The sequence below is a fragment of the Meles meles genome, chromosome 2 (genome assembly GCF_922984935.1).
Source record: "Meles meles chromosome 2, mMelMel3.1 paternal haplotype, whole genome shotgun sequence".
NCBI lineage: Eukaryota > Metazoa > Chordata > Mammalia > Carnivora > Mustelidae > Meles > Meles meles.
This window is the reverse complement of record NC_060067.1, coordinates 167,318,764-167,327,267: the sequence shown is the minus strand read 5'-3', so window position 1 is coordinate 167,327,267 and position 8,504 is coordinate 167,318,764. Positions and strand designations below refer to the sequence as shown.

General features: G+C 41.1%; 1 pseudogene; it reads left to right on the top strand.

Annotated features, from left to right (window-relative positions):
- The first annotated feature begins 7,318 nt into the window (after nt 1-7,318).
- On the top strand, nt 7,319-8,136 carry LOC123937431 (annotated as a pseudogene).
- Nucleotides 8,137-8,504: the final 368 nt, after the last annotated feature.

The following is an 8,504-nucleotide window of genomic DNA, read 5'->3' as shown; positions in this document are numbered from 1 at the left end:
AGTTTGTTTTGTGAGATTAAGAGTCATTTATGGTTTGTCTCCCTCCCAATCCCATCTTGAAGAAAGAATAAAAGAAGATTTATTTTTTAAAAGATTTTATTCATTTATTTGATAGAGAGAGAGAAAAGAGAGAGAGAGAGGGTATGCACAAGCAGGGGAGTGGGAGAGGGAGAAGCATGCTCCCCACACCCACCCCCTGTCCAGCAAGGAGCCCAATGCAGAGCTCAATCCCAGGACCCCAGCTGGGATCATGACCTAAGCCGAAGGAAGTTGCTTAACCAACTGAGTCATGTAGGTGCTTCTATCTGTAATATTTAATAACATCTTGCTTCTTACAGAGTGGAAGATTAAGTGTGTTAACACATGTGAAATGCTTAGCATGATACCTGGGATATAGCAGGGATTTATTATTACATTTTTTGGGTTTTTTTGTTTGTTTGTTTTCTTCCTTGTGACTGGTCACCCAGCAGAGAGCGCCAGGGAAAGCTCAAAGCTCCAGGCTTTGTCAGCAACTGTCTTGTGTTGTGTAACAGGGTCAAGGATGATGAATTAGTATCCAACTCTTTTCAGAAAGAAAAGTTCATCAGAACTGAAAAGAAATCAGAAAGAAAAGAGTTCATCAGCCTGGAAATGTTTTAATTGATTATAGCAGACAGTGAGCCTTAAAGTGATGGATTTTTCCATACCCTTGTTGTCCATCCATCTGACTCTTTCCTCTACTTTCCAGAATCAGATTGACCATCCTTCACCCACTGGCAGCCCAGCTACACAGTTTCTTGGGTCCTCTTCCTGTTATGTTTGTTTCTTTGTTGAAGAGTCTGGGGTAGGACTGCAGGGACAGGAAGGAGGACGGGCAGGTGAGGTGAGCAGAGCATTTGAGTTTCTTTTTCCCACCCTGTACCCCTTTGAAGGCAGGACTCCATGCCCACAATGCCCACACTGCACCAGCCTAGAACAGAATGTCCCCTTAATTCATGGCTTGGTCATATAGCTGTCCCTAAGGAGAAACAATTACAGCAGATAAAGCCAGTTTAGAGTTTACAGGAAAAAAAGGAGGAGAAAAAGTGTTACTTTTGCACCTTAATGCAGCAAAGTATTCCCCCAGAGACACCTGGACCTTGGTGTGGTAGCCTGCTTCTGGGGAACTTTATGAAATGGCTTTCCCTTTTACTCTGACAGGCAGGGATAGCACAAGCCACATCTGAACCATTCATGACTATTGCCTCTGGCACCTCACAGATTTCCTTCTTTCTGTGAGAAAGATGGCATTTCAGACTTGACAGCTTCTCTTTCAAGCTATGTACTTGCTTTGATAGGTGATAAAGTCAGGGTTCCCTCAAGGATGGCTCATTACAAGTAAGGACTGCTCAGATAAATCAGAATAATCTGAGGAGGGAGTGGTTCGGGGAGATTGTTTGGCTCTCTCTCTCTCTCTCTCTGCCAAACAAGCATTGCTAGGAGAATCATGGGAGAGCAGACACCTGTGGAAGAAGGAAGCCAGAGGGTCCAAGTACAGAGCACAGGCATAATGTCAGAGCCTATACCAAATCTAGTATAACTCTGCATCATCAGGGCCAAAGCATCACTGCCCAGTGCTCCGTAAATCAGGGCCCCTTGGCTGTTGCCCTAATCTGCTCCTGTGACCACCACATGCAGTTATAAGTTTATAGAAATAAATGACCTCTTCTCTGCCTCTACAGAAGATACTAAGGATCCTCAGATACCTGCTTTCCAGAACAGGTGTAACTACATCACTGCAGTGGGGGGAAGAGTTGTACAAGGCATAGAAGAAAACAGATTTCAGCAACATTTAAGGCAAAAAAAAAAAAGGGACAATTGTGGCTGTCTAATAATGGAGTCAACTGTCCAATAAGGCAATGAGGTTGCCATGAATGGAACTGTCTAAGAGGATCTGGCAAGATCATTTATGAGAACATTCTCCACTGGGTGGGATGTTGGAGTAAGGGGTCTCTAGTCTCAAGCATAATCTAGTTCTAGTTTTCTAGAGGTTGGACAAACTACACATAGAAGGTGATACAAGAGGATAGACTACACTGTACTCAACCCTTGTATTGCACTCAGATCTGGCATTCAGTTGCATAAGTTAGTGTTGGAAGCTCTAGGCTAGACCTCCCTCCACTTCCATTTCCTCCTCTGATCTACTCAATTGGCTCTAGACAAGTTCCTATTTCCTCCTTCCATGGAGAAGAACAGTAAATGCTAATAGTATTCTTGGGGAAAGATTTCCCCTGGGCTTCCATTTTGTGGTTACTTGGAATTCAGCATCTGGACAAAAAGAAAATAGGTGACAAATTGTGCTGACTCCAGCCTCCTGACTCCCATCTTGCTGCGGTTTCTGCTGGAATTTGATGGATCTTTGGGGAAACTCCTAATAATTCTCCCTAGGATCCATGCTGAGAGCAGAGGTTACCACCGTGGGTTTTGGAGTCAGAAAGGCGTGGGCTTAAATTCTGGCATTACCACTTTATTGCTCGCCAGGCACAGTGTGATCTTGGGAAAGTTATTCTACTCTCTGACCCTCAGTTTCGTGATCTGTAAAATATGGAAGAAAGTACCAACCACACTGGGATTTCTGTGAATTTCTTTATAAATATTAAGTGCTTAGCACAACTTATGTGTGTAATAAACAGTGGTTATTATTATGCCACATTCTACTCATCAGCAGCATTCGTTTCTGCATGTTCTGCTGTCCTGTCTGCACCTAAATCTGTGCCCCCACCTGCAGCCAGTCCGTACTCATCACTGGCTTCCACTCCCCTCTTGCATATTCAAGGCCAGTACTTCAGCAATTCTTGCCTCGACCCTCTCTTGCATCACTGATTTTTTTCATTTTCTACTGAAACAGTTCCATCAGCATACAAAAATTTGTTATATTGCTATTTCTTTCATCTTGGAAAAAAACAGAAAACAAAACCACCTTCTAGTCATCCTCACTTCCTTGCCAATTACCAATGTATTCCTTTGTTCCCCTTTGCAACAAAATCCTTGAAAGAGCTATCGCTACTCACTGGCTTCAACTCTCCTTTTACTATTCTTTCTTAAACTCAATCCAATAAATCCCTTGGCCGCACCAGTCCACTGAAACTGTTCTCATCAAGGTCACGGATCTGCATTGCTAGATCTGTCCTCATCTGAATGGACTCTCTAGTAGCTGCGACTCAGTTGATAACTCCTTCCTCATTTGTACATTTTCTGTGCTTGGCTTTTAGGACACCAGTCTCTCCTGATTTTCTGTGCACCTCATCGGCCACACCCCAGGGTCCTTTGCTGGTCCCTTCCTCTTAATTATCAATGACTGAGGGTCACAGGCTCATTCCTTGGGCCTCATCGTCTCTATCTGTTCTCATCTCTTGTGGCCTAGAGTCTGGTGGCTTTAAATAGCATATATATTCCAATGCTTCTCAAGTTTACATTTCCATTCCAGATCTCTCTTGTAAATTAGCCTTCCACTGACAAGCTCCACTTGGATATCTAATAGAAATTTTAAGTCTCATGTCCTAGCAATTGCACTACTGGGTATTTACCCTAAAGATACAAACATAGTGATCCGAAGGGGCACGTGTACCCGAATGTTTATAGCAGCAATGTCTACAATAGCCAAACTATGGAAAGAACCTAGATGTCTATCAACAGATGAATGGATCAAGAAGATGTGGTATATATACACAATGGAATATTATGCAGCCATCAAAAGAAATGAAATCTTGCCATTTGCGACGATGTGGATGGAACTAGAGGGCATCATGCTTAGTGAAATAAGTCAATCGGAGAAAGACAACTATCATATGATCTCCCTGATATGAGGACATGGAGAAGCAACATGGGAGGTTAGGGGGATAGGAGAAGAATAAATGAAACAAGATGGGATTGGGAGGGTGACAAACCATAAATGACTCTTAATCTCACAAAACAAACTGGGGGTTGCAGGGGGGAGGTGGGGTTGGGAGAGGGGGAGGGGGTTATGGACATTGGGAGGGTATGTGCTATGGTGAGTGCTGTGAAGTGTGTAAACCTGGCGATTCACAGACCTGTACCCCTGGGGATAAAAATACATTATATGTTTATAAAAAAAAAATTGGAAGGGGAGGTGAACCATAAGAGACTATGGACTCTGAAAAACAACCTGAGGGTTTTGAAGGGTCAGGGGTGGGAGGTTGGGGGAACAGGTGGTGGGTAATAGGGAGGGCACGTTTTGCATGGAGCACTGGGTGTTGTGCAAAAACAATGAATACTGTTACACTGAAAAAATAATAATAATAATAATAAATTGTTAAGGGGAAAAGGAGAAAAAAAATAAAAACGACACTACCATATGATGCAGCAAAAAAAAAAAAAAAAAAAAGTCTCATGTTCAAAACTACACTCCTTCTCCTCCCTCTCAAATCTATACCTCCAGGAGTCTTTTTCTGCTCAGTGAATGGGAACTCTATGCTTTAATTCACTCAGACCAAAAACCTTGGGTCATCCTTGATTCCATTCTCTTATGTCCTGTACCCAAAACCATCAGGAAATAATGTATGTTTCACCTTTAAAAATATTTCTAGAATTTGGTCACTTGTTACCACTTTCATAGCTACAGCCCATAGTCGAAACCATCAGGAAATAATGTATGTTTCACCTTTAAAAATATTTCTAGAATTTGGTCACTTGTTACCACTTTCATAGCTACAGCCCATAGTCGAGTCTCCAGCTCCTGTCACCTAGATATTGCCATAGTCTCCTCTCCGGTCTCCTAGCTTCTACCATTGCTTCCTTCTATCTAATCTGAACAAAGCAACAAAATATATCTCTCAAAATCAAAATAAGCCATGTCATTCTCCTCAATTTCCTTCAGTGGCTTCCTATTCTATTAGAAATAAACCCCAAGTTGCATAGGATTTTACAGTCATATGTGATCTGGATCCCTGTTGGCACTCTTATCTCATGTCTTACCATTCTCTCCTCATCTCTGTATGCCAATCACATCACCTTCTTGTTGCTTCTTGGGTCTTCCCAGTACATTTATCCTCCAGGAACTTTGCAGTGTCTCTGCCTAGATATGGGCATATCTGACTCTCCATTCCTTTCAGTCTTTGCATGAATGTCTCTTCTCAATAGGCCCTCCCTATTTATAATTGCAACACCCTACCATCAGGCAGCAGACTCATGTCTGCTTATTGTAACATACTATATAATTACCAGTTCTTATATCTAATGTTAAAGTTTGCCTTCTTCCCCTCTCTCCCCATTCTGCTTGCATGTAAACACTATCAGGGCCGGGGTCTTGTTTTGTTTACTGATACCTTGCTTTGTTTTGTATACTGATGTGTTACAAAAAACAAAACAGTGCCTGATGCAGAGTAAACACTCAGCATCTCTGTTGAATGCAATAATTAATTATTATTAAATTTGAATTTTCAAATTTCAGTTTCAATTCCCCTCATAGCAACAAATTTAGACAGACTTGGCACAAGGAACTATATTCAAGAGTCCATTTCCTCAAAGATGCTTGTACATGGAAAGGATAAATCAGGCAGTCAATGCTGTTGCGGGATTAACGGGTCAAAGAGGATCATCTACACTAGCCTATATATCAGAAGGGGCTCAACCATCCTCCTGGTAAGAGTGGCTTCTCGACCAATCAGTCTGTTTAGCAATGGCACTACTCACTATGAGAGGACAGGAGAAGTTAACACAAGGTCCCTGCTCAAAAGGCAACACTTAGCCACATAAAACAATAAACAGACCATACCAGGCAGTATATCAGCAAGAACTAAATTGAGTGTTATTGAGTATAAGTGCTATTAGAGTTCAGAGAGGGGAGAAATCAATGAGCACTGAAGCTGCTCCGGAGCTCTGCACCATCACTCCTCAAGTTCCTTGAGGGCAGGGGCTATATCATCTTTTTATTTTCTATGTCCTTTTCCTTCTTCCTTGCTTGTCTAGTTGCCTGTCTCCTTGCTTTTTTATCTTCATTTCCGTAGACAAAGAACAATGTGTACTTGTAGTAGATATACAACAACTGCTTTACGTTTTCCCTAACTTCTTTCAAGAAGGATTTAGTGTGGCTTATAGGGATATATATAAATTTAAAGTTAAAAAAAGCAAGCTTAAAAAGGATGTTACAAGGGAAAATCAAAACAAGGGAAGAGACATAAAGTGGACTGAGGAATGAGGAAAATATTATTAAAATGCAAGCCATAAAGACCATGCCTTTGCAATAGATGAACCACAAATTTGGCTCCAAGCTTTCAAATGGACTATTTAAAAAGGAAAGCCTGATTAATTATGCAATTCGCATTGTCCTTATGACAGAAGTAGACCAATTGTTCAGCAGACACTAAACTATTCCAGAACTTAAGACTTCTGCCTATTTCTGCTTAAAGTCCTCATGGAGCAGACGTGTTATAATGTAATGAACAGTATCCTCAAGGAACTTCTTAGCATAGACACAACCATGAGTTTCGCAAGACTGTTTATTCCACACATAATTTTACCTATCTGGGAGCATTCCTATTTTATTAAACTTGAAGGTTATGGAACAGCCCAAACATTTAACTGTTGCCTAGATCTATAAATCTAACAAGGTAAAAGGCATTAGGACAAATTTAAGAATGAAACTGTTTTATAAGGGTGTAAGCATCTCAACACACACACACACACACACACACACACACACACACAGCCTGTGACTAAGCTTCAAACAATCGTATCTCCTGCACACATACAATTTATTCTTAATATTGTAGTGATGTCTGTACTTCACTTATTTCTCTTGCTAAATTTTAAACTCATCAAGGCCAAGTACAAAATGTCATCTTGCATATCTTTGTATCCCACACTGCATACAGCACCATGTCTTTCTCTAAATGATTTTTTTGTCATTCAACAACTATTTATTGCCTTCCTTCTAGATGCTAGGCAATTCCTTAACAATGAACAAAATTCCTTACCCTCAGTAGTATTTACAATGAGGGCAGAGATTGATGCAATATAGATGATAATTGCAATACATAAATAAATTATTTAGTATATAAGAAGGGAAATTTCCATGACTATAATAAATGATAGAGAAGGGCAAGAGGGTTTTGGTTCTGCATGCACACGCAGAGGTGGGCTTGGTGATGTTAACTAGCATAGTCAGGGTAGACCTCACTGAGAAGGTGAGACAAATGATGAGTTAAAGAAGATAAGGAAGGTCTGAGGAGAGGCTCCACATGCTGATTGCCAACTCTGGCCTCTCGGCTTGGAGGCAAGGAGAGTACCTGCCACTGTCTGCTTTCCCTTGGTGGTCCGCTCACAACTAGTCCCACTGGAGATGGCAGACAACCTTGGAAACGAGTAGTGGGAGAACCAGCTTGCAGGAGCAGCCAGCAGCCCAGAAGCATGAGATAGTGAAGGAGGAGGAGACCCAGAAATGCAGCAGGAGACAGCTCCAGTACCTGCCCTGTCAAAGAAGACCAAACAGCCTAAAGAATGTTTTTTGATGCAACCAAAGGAAACAGAAGAGGATGCCACCAAGACAAGGAAGAGAAGAAAGAAGAAAATTACAGATGTTCTTGCAAAATCCGAGCCCAAACCAGGGACCCCTGAAGACCTACAGAAACTGATGAAGGACTATTATGGCAGCAATCGTTCAGTGATTGAATAAGAAGAACTAAACCTCAAGTCCAATGATTTGACTCATAGTCTCTCTTCATACCTAAAAGAAATCTGCCCTAAGTGGGTAAAACTTCAGAAAAACCATAATGAGAAGAAATCAGTCCTGATGTTGATCATCTGCAGCTCTGCTGTCTGGGCCTTGGCGCTCATTAGGTCAATGACAGCATTTAGGGAAGACAGCAAAGTTATGAAATTATTTGCAAAACACATTAAGGTCAAAAAGCAGGTAAAGTTGCTGGAGAAGTGTGTGGTGCACTAGGTGTAGGAACACTGGGGAGAATTAAAGAACTCATTAAACAAGGTGACCTTAATTTGAACCCCTTAAAGTTTCTCGTTATTGACTGGAACTGGAGAGATCAGAAGTTGAGGAGGATGATGGACATTCCTGAGATAAGAAAGGAGGTTTTTGACCTTCTGGAAATGGGAGTCCTCAGTCTATGCAAGTCTGAATCTTTGAAGCTCGGCATTTTCTAAGTCTGGGTCCTAATGAAAATTCCAGTTTTTATGGCGGGATTTACATCTCATTTAATAGCTCTGGAATCTTGCAAGGACTCAGTAAATATCAGCCATTTTTTTATTATGCTAACGGGATCACCCCATGAATCACTAGAAATTTTTGTTGGAGATTCTTTGTCAAAAATGAAGCTGTCCTTTGCCAACTCCTCTGTATAATAAAGTATCACCAGCTTGTGTATGAAAAAAAAAGAAAAAGAAGAAGATGAGGAATTTGGCCAAATAGATATCTGAAGAAAGAACATTTCAAACAGAGGAAAGAACTAAGACTTTAATATAGATAACATATCTATTTTCATTGAATATGAACTAACCCTCAAATAATTGTG